The 13391-nt window shown below is 31.1% G+C and overlaps 1 protein-coding gene across 1 annotated transcript in view; it reads left to right on the top strand.

Moving 5' to 3' along the window:
• LOC130446774 (connectin-like) overlaps positions 1-13391 on the top strand; it is a 776872-nt gene that overhangs the window by 587025 nt on the left and 176456 nt on the right. The window lies entirely within an intron of this gene.

The raw sequence follows: 13391 nt of genomic DNA, 5'->3' as shown, positions 1-13391 counted from the left end.
GTCGATATTAGTTATTCTTAGACAATACAAAATCAGATAAATGGTTGATAATTTTGCAGATACTAGATAAAAATTGGAAGCATCAACCTCTTATGACAGAAACTTCGAAGGGCAAGGCCAAGCGAGTTCGATCATTTTTGGTAACAAATCCTAACTTGCTTGTTTTCTAACATAATTTATAACAAAACTTGAGGTCCATGTGTTCTCAGCCTAACATAGAAAAAGAGTTGATGAATAAACAAAAATGACATTATTTTTCAAAATAGGTTGGTTCTATGAAAATCGTACAAGCCGTTTCCGAAATTATTGAGGCGTTCCATATATAAAACTCACTCTGGATCTTATAAAAACCCCAAAAATTCAATTTCTTCCATAAAATGCCTCATTGGTTATAATTAGTAGAGCTATGATTCATAGATAAATGAAATTAGAAATATAAGCACTCAAAAAGGATAAATTTTGCATTGAAAAGACAAAAAGAGAAATAATCGGATCCCTATCAACTATTTAGGAGCTGAAAATATGATACTTCAAGTATAAGGACTGCTTTCCATTCTCTTGTGTACAACAAATATGTCTCGATATTCTTAATTTTGATTCAGTCTATTAGAGAGCAGTAGGTACAAGAGTAGCACACAAAGGAAGTAATCTTAATCAGTTTCGTAATGCTCTTTCGTATACTATTACTTTTTTAAATAAAATTCTAGTTGAGACTCCTTTTTGTGATCCCTACAAAAGGTGATGCTAATTGAACGAATGGAATGTGCTCTTTATGGAAGTCACGCTACCGTAATTTTCCACATCAAATAGACTTCAACTGTTGCTTCTATATATTATTAGGCCAGACAAAAGAGCAAATTATTTAGTATGATATTCTCAATTAGTATATGTCCTCCAGCTATTCCTCATAAATTGAATTTAAAAATTCATGAAGTACTAATTAACTCATGAGCATTGTTTTTTTTTCAAAATGAAGTTATTCTATTGTTGGTTGAATGTGAAGTGAATGGGAACAATTGGGTTTTAAGCTTTAGGACTTTGATATGAATTCTCTAATTCAAATTCCAATTAATGATTTATATTTATTTTGTTACAGCATTTACAATACAGAATCAAGTGAATGTAATTATTATTATATTATATTTGTTGGAATGAGCTAAATTTATTATCACTGTAGATTGAGGTTCTCAAATCTTCATTAAGTAATATCAGATTTATTCTAACGCCAATTACACCTGAACTTCTATCAATAGATTTATTGAAGCTGTACATAATATTTCTACCTAATTTATGTGTGCATGAACTACCTTGAAATGTTGGATTTCAGCTTTTCAATTACTGAGGTGAACAGTATTCCCAAATTGAGAACATCAATAATAATAAATCAATTTTCTCATTATTAATATAAACCAATACATTTAATGAAGTTGATCCAGTTTTTAGAATTGGTAACTCCATGTGATTATGATTCCACACAGACTTAGTTAACTCCTTAATAACAATACTGATGGTGGTTGTGAAGTGAACCAAATTGTGAAGATAAAGCAAAATCGTAAATGGGAATAATTACATCAAGAGTAGTAGGAATTCCTGAATTCTTGTCCTGTTGTCCAAATATTTATTTGAAGTCGAGTATTACGAGTGTTGTTACATAAGTTTTGAGATATGGCAATAATTAATTTTGGCGTTTGGCATAATTGATCGTAAATGTATCTAAAACATGTGATATGAGCGCAATGTGAATTGTTTGAAGCTCAAGTAACATTCATCCTGGTCAAAAAACGGTCAATCGCGAACATTTTCCTGCGACTATTTTCTATGATTTTGACGTGGGTTCAACCAACAGCAGTGTGCCGAACAACTCGCTTTGAATTTTAGTAATGAGGCATCATCTTGAGCCACCATCAGTTCCACTCGCATACATTCAATATTGCATCAACATTTGGTTCTCAAAAAGATTTGTTCGCGTTGTATCATCATTTGACAATCGCTCAAAAAAAACTCGTACCTATTTGAGCTAAAAATGCTGAGAAAATTCAATCGCGATGCTCCGATCTATGCATATGAACTAAAAAGTAAACGTATGGGTCTTTCAAATCCAACAAAAGTTGTTCGCACGCGAAGCACTTCGAAGCAATTGGTTGCTTTTTTGTTTTTGAAATAACTGGACATGTGGCAACAGTTCCATTAGAACTTAGAATAGTCAATTCTTAATGGCACACTAACATTTATGTGCAAGTATACGAAAAAATCTGCGAAAGTAAGAAAAACCACGACAATGCGAGCTCTCACACATCAGTTCAAACCAAATCGGATTTGAGCAGTCGAAACATCGAATTGTTAGGTAATCTGCCTCAGTCTTTGAAGAAACACATGAAGAAAAGTTTGATATGTTCAAATCACATATTTTGGAGATACCTCAATTGGAATGGAGAAAATGCTTTGAAAATCGGCCCAAATAATGCAAAAGTATATTGATCTCAATGGAAAATATTTTGACAAACAATAAAGCCATATCCAATTATGCATATTTGTTTTCTGAAAACTTGAGTAGCTTTTATCGTATATATTGTATATTTGCTGTAATTGTTATAAGCCATATTAATGATCCAACCAAGATAAACTATTTCCAAATAGAAGATAGATGATCGGTAATCCACCAAATGTGCAATCAGCTATATAACGTCTGACTTTCCTCCTTTTGGAAATTTTGGCTATTATGGAATGACTATGAATTACTTCCATACCTCAAAAAACCATCAAAATGTAAAATTTTCTTGAGCGACTAGTTATTAACCTGTTTCTACTACCAAAATTGATACACAAGGTAGGTCAGAGAAAACAGTATTCGTTAGATTCTGATGAAATTTTCTTCTAGACGAAATGAATATCTGTGGTTTTTCAACATAAGACTTATTTTGCAATAGGAAATATACAGTATGTTCTACATTATTAGAAATGTATTTAAATTTACAAAATGATCGTCAATTTTTCTTTTTTTCTCTCAATACAGAAAAATCTCAATTATTTGTACATGAAACAGTACGCTTAAGGTTTTTGATATTTTTTTCTCTCACATGAGAATAAAAATTATAATTACCACCAAAACCATGTGATAATTGATTGTGATTTGATGGAAATAACTATAATCACTGGTTCGAATTACGTTAAACCTTTCTAAGGGATCCACAGAGTTATTGGACTGAATTTATGTATCATATGGCCTTTCAAATCTTTCAATGAAGTGAGTCCAATTTTATTAATCATATCCTTGAAATAAGCTCGCACCGACATATCCAGGGAGCTAAATCAGGAAATATTGCTAGCTATTCAACAAATTCAATCCTTTGTTCAGGAAGAACTGGATTTTCGAAAGCTAAGTAACGTCCATTATGTTGTTTTTTTATACAGAAAAGTGGCCTCGATCCAAAATCAAAATAGAAAGTTCTATTTAATAATGTTCTATTTATTACAGTCATCTTCATATATTTTCTGTACCAAATGTGACTTGTAACAATGGAATTTATGATGTTTCATTTTGTAGGATCTTAAATAATATGACCTAAAATTGGTACTTTTGCTACTGCATTCCTAACATTTTCTCTTATATTTTCTCATTAATGAGTTACAGGTTTTATTTGGTTTCTTTATCAACTCTTATAGACGTGATGAAATGAAAAATATCAAAAAATATTTCACTTTATTAACAAACAAGAATATTGAAATACGTTCATAGTATTAAATTAACTTTTTCGAAGTTTCCTTTCTATGTGACAGAAAGATTTGACACACTAGCAAACCACACATGTTTTGATAGGGTTCGTTGTCTTGGGGAAGCACTTTCTTTTCCACCAAACATTGTTGCTTTCCTGTAATTTCATCAAGTATTGATACATGATACTCTCCTGTTGTTGTTTTGGACTTTTTAGGAGCATGTTCTCCCATTGCAATTCACTATTTTGATTGTTTTTTCGTTCCAAAAATCTAATTGTAGACGCAAAATATCTCACTAGTTTCACTCAAACCACATTAAGAGGGCCTGGTAAATGATTATTAGAATGCGATGTAACATGTCATTCGGCTTGATACGTTTTTCTTCAAATACTTCAAATATTCCTTCGTGACATATATTCTTTATGATCACCAAATAAATGGAAAATACGAATTCACCCCGAAATAAGTTCACAAAATTTGCTCGAATTCATAAAAAATAACTGTATATATAAGCACTATATAAAAAACGCCAAGCAAAAGTCAACAGCAAATATAAAGGATAATATCACCACAAGTTTCAATAAGTTTACTTTGATTTTGATACTTGTAGAATTTAGATAGATAGAGGATGTTTAAGTAACGAAATTGTAGTTTTACTGAATTTTTAGAATTGACTAGCAGGTCGATAACAAATAACTTTTTTTCACTACCTCGAACAAACAATTTCAATCTGCCTGTCGTCAATTTTATTATAACAAATAACAGTGCAGAGTCTCTGTTCAGAGTGTCTAGCTCTATCTAGCTCTCTATACTATACTCAATTTCACCTATTTCCAAGAAAATCCTCACTTATACTATTCTACAACTAAAACTGATCGTCTATAATGAGTGAATTATAATGACGATATCTTAAGGCATGCAAAACTGTATTCCTCATCTTAAATCGTTCTACTGACTTTTTCCGGGATATTTACCTACAATACATGCCCCGTAAATGTAGTTGTGGAAGTAGGAGGAAGTGGGTTAACGAAAATCAGATATTTGTATTGTGGAAAGCAATTATTTAAAATCAGATCATAAAACAACCAAAATTGTTTTCTGAGGTACACTCTGTATAACAATTTAACTTAATAATAATAATTATAATACATATATCTTACTTCATACTGAATTGAATTATGCCATTCTATTGAGTCTATGGTAACTTAGAATCTAGTCTCAGGATAATAGGGTCTTTAAAGTAGAAATTCCTTTGTCAATCTTCGTAACTTATTAAATTTATTTGCCATTTTTAAGGTAATGGTAGCTGATTGAATAATATTTCGAGATGATGGAATTTTTTACTAGATCAGAAGTGAATATATTTCAGAAAATTTCCAAACTCTTCCTTCTGGTAGCGTAGTTATGAATAGGTTTCTCAGTTGAGATGTGAAGTGTTTGCGAACCAAGTAAACGGATTTTAAAGTGAAAAAAACGAAACGAAAAAAAGAGTTAAAATTTCCCAGGAAGACAAACCATAGCAATGCAAATATAATGCGAAAAACGAGTAGTGAGTTGTTGAATTAGTATTTTTTGGCAAAGGTTTCTACATACAGACCATTGAATACCGTCAATATGTAGACCAAGAAACTTTTTCGAATTTGAGGATCTTATCAAGTATTGTTGAGTTTTTAAGGCTATAAATCTCAATTATAACAATTTATAACAATTTTCTTCCCGTTAAAAAAATATAAATTTCCATGTTTAATGAAAATCTTATACTTTTCCTTGGTAGCTCTTTTTTAACTCAATCTCCATGCCATTGTTGCCAGAATGTTGTAATATGAATTCATTATGAATGAATTCTATTATATCATTTGCTATGCTGAAAGATAATTCTATGGAAAAACTTCATGACTTTTATTTTCAGAGAAATTCTTGTATACGACTACATGCACAAACAGTTCATACAAACACCAAATAAAATAAATTCAGCTTTCGAAACTTCCACTGTTTCTGATTGGGCTTAATGTTATCAGTGAAATCGAACTTGTGGAAATCGTGAAACATTCGCGTTAATAAAAGTCGCGTTTCTTAAAATAAAAAACTGACTGCAAAGAAATATTCCTTTGAGGAAGATTATGATGTTAAAGAATTCAAAATAAATCATTGGGGTGAATAATCATATACAATGATTCATTTTCTGTTCAAAATTTCTCTTTTAGTCTGTGTTTTGTTCCATTTTCTTAGGAATACTCATATATATACAATAGTGCCAAAAAGTTACCCACCGATTCCAAATTCTACAACCCCCTGGGAGCTTGTGAAACAAAGAATGGAAGACATATCACCATCTGCTTACTTAATTCATCTTTGAGTAGAAATGACAGTAATTTGATATTTTTTTGGTCAAACGTATTTTTTCTCACATTCTAACATCCATTTAGGTAAGCAAACTTTTGATATATTCATGCATATAAATGTTATTGATTTCAGGTCTCTTCTGTTTCCAAATTAATTTTTTAAAAGAAAGATGAATTTTGACGTTCTGACTTTTCTTGTTTAAAGTGAAATTTAAACAAACAATTTCTGCCCGGAAAATCATGTGCACAGATTTTTGGAACAAAAAAGGAGTATTGCTAGTGGAGTTTCGGCCTCGTAATGAGACAATCGTCTTATTGTGAGACATTGAAGAATCTGCGTCGTGCAATCCAGAACAAAAGACGTGGCAAATTGAGTAAGGGTATCGTTTTGCTACATGACAATGCCCGTCCACTTGTAGCTATTCGGACCAAAAATCTCATCAAATCTTTTCAATGGGAAACTCTAGATCATCCTCCCTACAGCCCTGATCTGGCGCCCAGCGACTACCGTTTGTTCCTGCACTTGAAGAAACACCTGGGCGGTCAGTGTCTTCAAGACCATAACGATGTCAAAACAGTTGTGATACAGTGGTTAACAAATCAGGCGGCAGAATTTTATGAAAAGGGTATTCAAAAAATGGTGCCACGTTATGACAAGTGCCTCAATATTCACGGAAATTATGTAGAAAATTAGATTGAGGTACAGGCTTTCATGTAAAAATAAAATTATTTCGATACCTTCCCACTTCTTAAAAAATATGCTATATATATATATATATATATATATATATATATATATATATATATATATATATATATATATATATATATATATAAATTATAGAAGAAGAATATAGGAAGAAGGAGATTAAAAAGTTTCACAAAGTTCTTGAACACATAAGAAAATAAAACGAAAGTACTATCACATATATAAAAGACAAAGAAGGATATATACATATATACATGGAAAAATAGTGTACACAACTAGTTGGAAAGTGTATTTCGCACTCGTTATGTTTCTAGTGCGAATTGTATCACTTTAAACTCGTTATGTAATCTACTATTTCCAACACAGCATTTATTGGAATGCTAAATTGAGAATATATTTTCATATCATACGATACCATCATGATAGAACTAGTAACAACTACTCTGAACCCCTTACTCACGATATCTCACTATTACGTAACTTTGGAACGTTCCAGCTGATCAAAGATAAGGTTCTAATAATTAAATTTGTGTTGTTGTTATGAATATTCTCAATTAAAGTTAACCTAAAGCAAACAACTAATGTATCATCTAATGAGAGGCAGTTATTTCACAGGGTGTTCATGAAACAACGTGATTGCTTATTTTTTTATTTGCATTAAAATCACGAATATTGCAGGTCAAGTCGATTAGAGTGCACCGTTACTACTAATAAAAATTTTTATGCTTCTAAATCGTCTTGATTTTGGGTCTCTTCTGTTTTAAAAATCATTTTATTCAAATATTCGAAATATTTTGAATTTTTAACAGAAATTTGATATAAAAATGATTTAGAAACATAAACATATGTAAAAAAAAGGTCTAAGAAATAAGACATTGAAGGAGGTTGAAATTTTTTTTGATAATATATTTCATATAAAAATATTTGGTTTTTCTAAAATCTACTGAATACGTTCACATACGATAGGATTTATGGACTAGGATAAATTTTTGTATTCCCATAGTAAATCATTTAGCGGTTATTTATAACATGAGATAATAAAGTAAAAACTTTAAATAAAGTGAAACCATCAAATTCGATTAGAATAGAATAAGTGAGGTTAGAAATTGGTAGATATGTAGTTTCTAGCTGCATCAAGAAAATTGTAATAAAAATTGCTTTGAAGGTTCATAGAACCGACTATGGAATAGAATAGAATAGAATATCACGTACATCCCTTTGAATGCATAAAAATGTTTCAAATATATACATACAACACAATGACAGGAATGAGAGGATTCCGTATTCCGTGAAGAGTTCGCGGTAATGTATTCGACTTCTTGCTTTGTCAATAATACGTTGATCAGTTTTCTGAAAAGTGAAAACCCTTTGGGAGATATCATAAGCCAGTTGAATGTGGATCAATGCAAAGTAAATCGTGCGCATAACGCAATTACTGCCACTAGATGAGAGCAATTGTATCGAGCTGTGATGGAATTTTTAAGCATGATGAGTCTATATTATGCTCTCCCCTATCAAATCCAGATCTTATGTGATTCCCAACAATTTCACATATTCCCCTCTGATACCTCGTTTTGCTGTGCTAAATGTCATTTTTCCTAGTTTTTGCTTCGTCTAATTTCAATTTGTTTGAATCAAATCAAGATTTAGCTACCTTTAGATTCTCGATGCTAATGTTTTCATCCCCTTTTGTTAGGAATATGATATCTTTGGTGAATAAGCGATAGTCCCAGCTCTGAACCCTGCATCGCTCACCAATTCGAGACTAGATTCACATCCGTTGTAGTATACTTACTGCTTTCGATTTTATATATAAGATTCAAACAGCTCAAACTCTTTATATAGGAATTCATAGTGTTCCATCTTTAACAACAAATATGTGATTCCACGCAGGACTTAGTTAGGTCACACATAATGGAATACGTGTTATTCCCCTTATCAAAACCCTCAACTATGCCCTCAATAACGTTCAAGATTGTCTGAATGGTTAATATGTGGTTTTGAAACTCAAATTGAAATTTAGATATCAAGATGTCATATTTCAAATAGGAGCTAAGTTTCTTCTGTATCAGTATTTCAAATATTTTACAGATCACGTGTATAATATCTATTGGCGTATACAAATTAACGAGATTAAAATGGCCATTTATAAACACTGGAATTATTTTTGATAATTTCTGTACCTGAGGTTAGTTTCCCTTCTTTAAACATTTGTTGTATGAGATTGTCAAAGGTCTAACCAGCGAAGTCGAAGCAACTTCAACCATTTTTGCGCTCAAATTGGGAAAATGACAATATTGCGTGAACATCTCCAAAATTGACATGGAGGGAGAAGATGATAGTCTAGGGCATTGAAAAATGGAACCAGTTTTAGTGCCTTCAATTCTGGTTATAATAGTTTCGGATGTATTGAATTCATTAGAGTTCAATGTGGTTGACGCTCTGTTTCCATAATTAGTGTTTTTTTGTTCTGATTTACAATGTTTCTGATAGATTTGCTTTTTTCAGCTTACTCAATATTTTGTTCATTGTTGTCATTTTAAGGAACCTATGGTAGTCTTTTCGCAGTTGATAGTACTTATATCAATTCAAGAGTGAATTTTTAGACCTAAACGTTCGTCTCAAAAGATAGACTTTAATTATTTGATTTACAAAAATTATCATAATATTTTGCATACACTTCATTATTATCCAAGTTTGTTTCAGGATTATTAAGACAGGAATTAATTGAATTTGTTTTGTACAAAATATTGCATTCTTTTCTGTAATTTATTGTGATTATTATATATCTCAAAATTACATCATTGGGACAGGAAGCATTTTACAGTTTCTTAACAATTTCCTTACAGACAGTTATCCTCGACAAATGCTCTCCGTTAGTCAAAGGAATATTGTATGCTGATGATTTGATACTGTTTGCAAATTGTAAGAATATGGCTACTACTCAAACGTATATACTCTGCACTAGACGAATTAAGCAACTGATCTAACACCAACGGATTGAAATTCTCTGAAACCCAAAACAAAGTGTAATAACTTTTTCAGAAAATATATACAAGAAATGCCCGTACTAACCTTGAAAGGTCGAAATTTAGAATTCGTGGAAGGTATCAAGTTTCTGGGCATTATCTTTGATAAAAAACTTATATGGAAACAACATATTAATCACCTCAATAAAGTCTACCAAAACGGCATTAACTAATTAAGAATAATTACCAGTCAAAAATGTGGCTCTGCTTTTTCGTGTCTGATAAGTGAAAAAATAAATATAAGATACTCGTAAGATGAAGAATCGACTACAGCAACATCGTCTATGCATCTTGACAAAGCATTGCACTAAGAATCGCTACTGATGTATTTCGAACAACACCGATTGAAAGCCTTTAGTGTCGGACTGGAGTATCACCCCTCCGACTCCAACTAAGAATGAAATATGCAACATCAGTCCTGTCAAATAAAAATAACCCTGTTAGAAAATTGACACAGATCGCTTTAAACATCTATTCGAAAACAAACAACTATTCCGTTCTATGAAAGAATTCACCATTATACAAACACCCTATACTTGAATTACCAGATTTATTTCCAATTAACATAAACATTCACCTTCCATCCACCATCAATTATTTGAGTCCCATCACACACCGGCATCCCAGTAAACGAAAAAGCAGACAAATTCAATGTGCCAAAGAAGCTGCAGATAACAACGAAACAACAATTGCAAATTGACTATAAAACCAATAATCGCAGAATGTTCATCTCTTAACTCAGAACGATCATCATCAAATCTACCACTCGAAACAATACGTAAAATTATAGAAACTAAGTATAATATTACTTACCTTAAAAATGACCTTAAATTCAATTTAACAAATATTCATAGATAAAATACCTTATTTTCACTAAATCGCTAATAACCAGTATACAGTTGATGCGAATTTCATAATAAAAAAAGGAAGTTCCTTAATTACTCAAACTTACTATTTATACATCAACAAAATAATACACAACAAAAATATACAACGAAAAATACGTAGCGTGAGTCGAATTTGTAGAAACTGCTATGAAGTCGGACTATCAGTACAAGAATATGACTAGCTGAATTATCACTCCACAAAAATCAAACTTTTGGACAAAATGTTTCAACTACTCCGTTAATGAAAAAGTTTATGACCTTGCTACAAAGGAAAATAACTTATATTAGTTATTAGTCCTTCATCATTGTAGAATAAATATTTTTTATCATCATCAATCAAGTAATTGCAACTCCTAATACGACAGTCATAGATTCTTGATACCGAAATATCTGGTATTGCCATCGCAGTCATAGAAAACTTCTATTTGAATCATATTTGTGGTAAATGAAAAATAAAGAAACTTTTTTTGAGGGCTTCTTTATTACATTCAATAAAAGCTATTTTTGGGAAACACCGAAATTGAAAACCTTCAACTTTAAATATCTTGAAATTGATGAAATTTCTGTAAAAACCAAGAAGATCTTCTTCAAAGCACATAGAAAATCCTTTAAAATGAGAAGTGTCAAGAGTCTTTTGCATGAGAGACTAATTTATAACAAAAATAATGTTTCTCTTTTTTTGGAAAAAATGTAATTATTATACCCTCGCCATTACCATCCCAGCATTGAAATAAATCGTTATCCACTTGCAAAAAACTTTATTCATTCGGTTTTTAATGCTTATTTTAGAAAAGATAACTGATTGAATTGGACACTGCTTTTCCGTAATTTTGAAAAAAAAATTAATTTTTCTTGAATAAACCAAAAACCATTCATGTTATGAGAAACTGTTTAACATATCAATTGTATTATTTTTGTTTTGTTGAGCTTTTTCGAATCTATATTTTATAGAAATTGGAGGAGATACATTAGTTTAAAGCTTTCACTCGCGTAACAAATGTCGCTTATGCAACCCTTTCGAGCTGTACCCTTTCCGAAACCGGGGGCTGAAAAGAGTTTTAATTGATATGACGTGGGAGTTCTTGGATTCCCCAACAAAACACTTTTCCAAAAAAGTTTCTTGCTTGAAAATTGAGCGAATTATTGTCGAATAACCAACTGCTTTTTTCGGAGCCCGAATTTTGGAGCAGTAGAAGAAGAGAAACGTGGAGCGTACAATAGAGCAACAGCTGGCATGTAGGGTATTCTCTAATCTAATTATCTAATCGGTATGTATATGTGTGCCTTAAATTTCTTATTTCTTATACCTTTTATATATTTATTCTTCTAAATGCTCTTGATTTTAGGTCTCTTCTGTTTATTTTCAATAATTTTTTAAAGAAAGATAAGAATTGACGTTTAAAGTTTTTCAGAATATTTTAAAACAACTGAAATAAGTCGAAACGTCAATTTTCATCTTCAAAAACATTTAGAATATATATGCTTGCAGCAAATGTTGGAAATTCTGACTCCTCATTATACTACTTTTTGGAAAGTGGTTTATCCATCATCAGGGAAACTACCACTATACAAATAAGATCAAAAACCATTTCAAATAAAAAAAAGGAACAGATGCTGCGATTACATTTTACTTTATGAGTCAGTCAGAATTATTTTGGAAAATTATAGTGAGAATTTAATACGATTTTTTCACCAAATTGTTCCAAGAAACTTATATAAAACAAGTTAGAGAAATTTAAATCAAAAGTTACGATCTTTTTCTGGGGCAACTTTTATAAATGTTACTAAAAATAAATTTGAAACTAAATATCAAAGTTGAGACTAGATGTGGGCACAATTTTCATATCATGAAATTCACTCTTACTGAAGGGTTGAAAAATAGTAGAGGAAAACGTAATACTAATAGCTTTTTCTGTCTATCAAATGTCATTCAGTATGAATATTAAATAGTTGAAGAAAAATCAACCTATATATGCTCCAATTTTTGTTGAATCAACTCAACAGATAAGAATAACCATATAATAAACATTTTAGTGGAATATCTATACCTACATATATTTTTCAACATTTTCTCAACTCTATTCCAATGTAGTAAGAAAGTTATGACAGCACTTTTACGAGGAGTAGACATTCAAAAGTTTGCCCTAATATAAAATAAGGGAGCCCATATTGTCACTGGTATTTTCCAACTTTCTTAGAAACTTTTAGTGGAACTCTTTGGAATCGGAGAATCAGCGACCTTTCCGTAATTAGATTGTGGAAACTCCATTTTATTTTGTTGAAAGGAAATATTATTTTTCATTATTGGAAAAGTTATGTATATTTTCCATTATATAAGAAAAAAATAATTTGAATTCAATTATCGAACTTATTTTAGTAATTCTTAGTTAATTTACAGTTCGGTGGTTAGTATTTACGACTTTAATGATGTACCTATCGGTATTAAAGTATTATTTGAGTTATTGTGAATGTCACCCATGTGATTAGAGCATCCGTGTAAAAACTACAATAATAGTGACAAATCATTTCCAAAGAAATCAAGTTACAAAATACGATTCACGCGATCGTCAACGATTTACATATATGTAACATGATATCTAACGATATGATCCTAAGGAATCAAACACCAGCTGCTTTAACTGAAAGTTTTCACAATATACGGATTGCTTGTGAGAATGGTGACTGTTCGGCAATCCAATAAACAGTATCA

This window comes from Diorhabda sublineata, chromosome 7 (assembly GCF_026230105.1).
Source record: "Diorhabda sublineata isolate icDioSubl1.1 chromosome 7, icDioSubl1.1, whole genome shotgun sequence".
Lineage (NCBI taxonomy): Eukaryota > Metazoa > Arthropoda > Insecta > Coleoptera > Chrysomelidae > Diorhabda > Diorhabda sublineata.
This window is presented reverse-complemented; position numbering and strand designations above follow the sequence as displayed.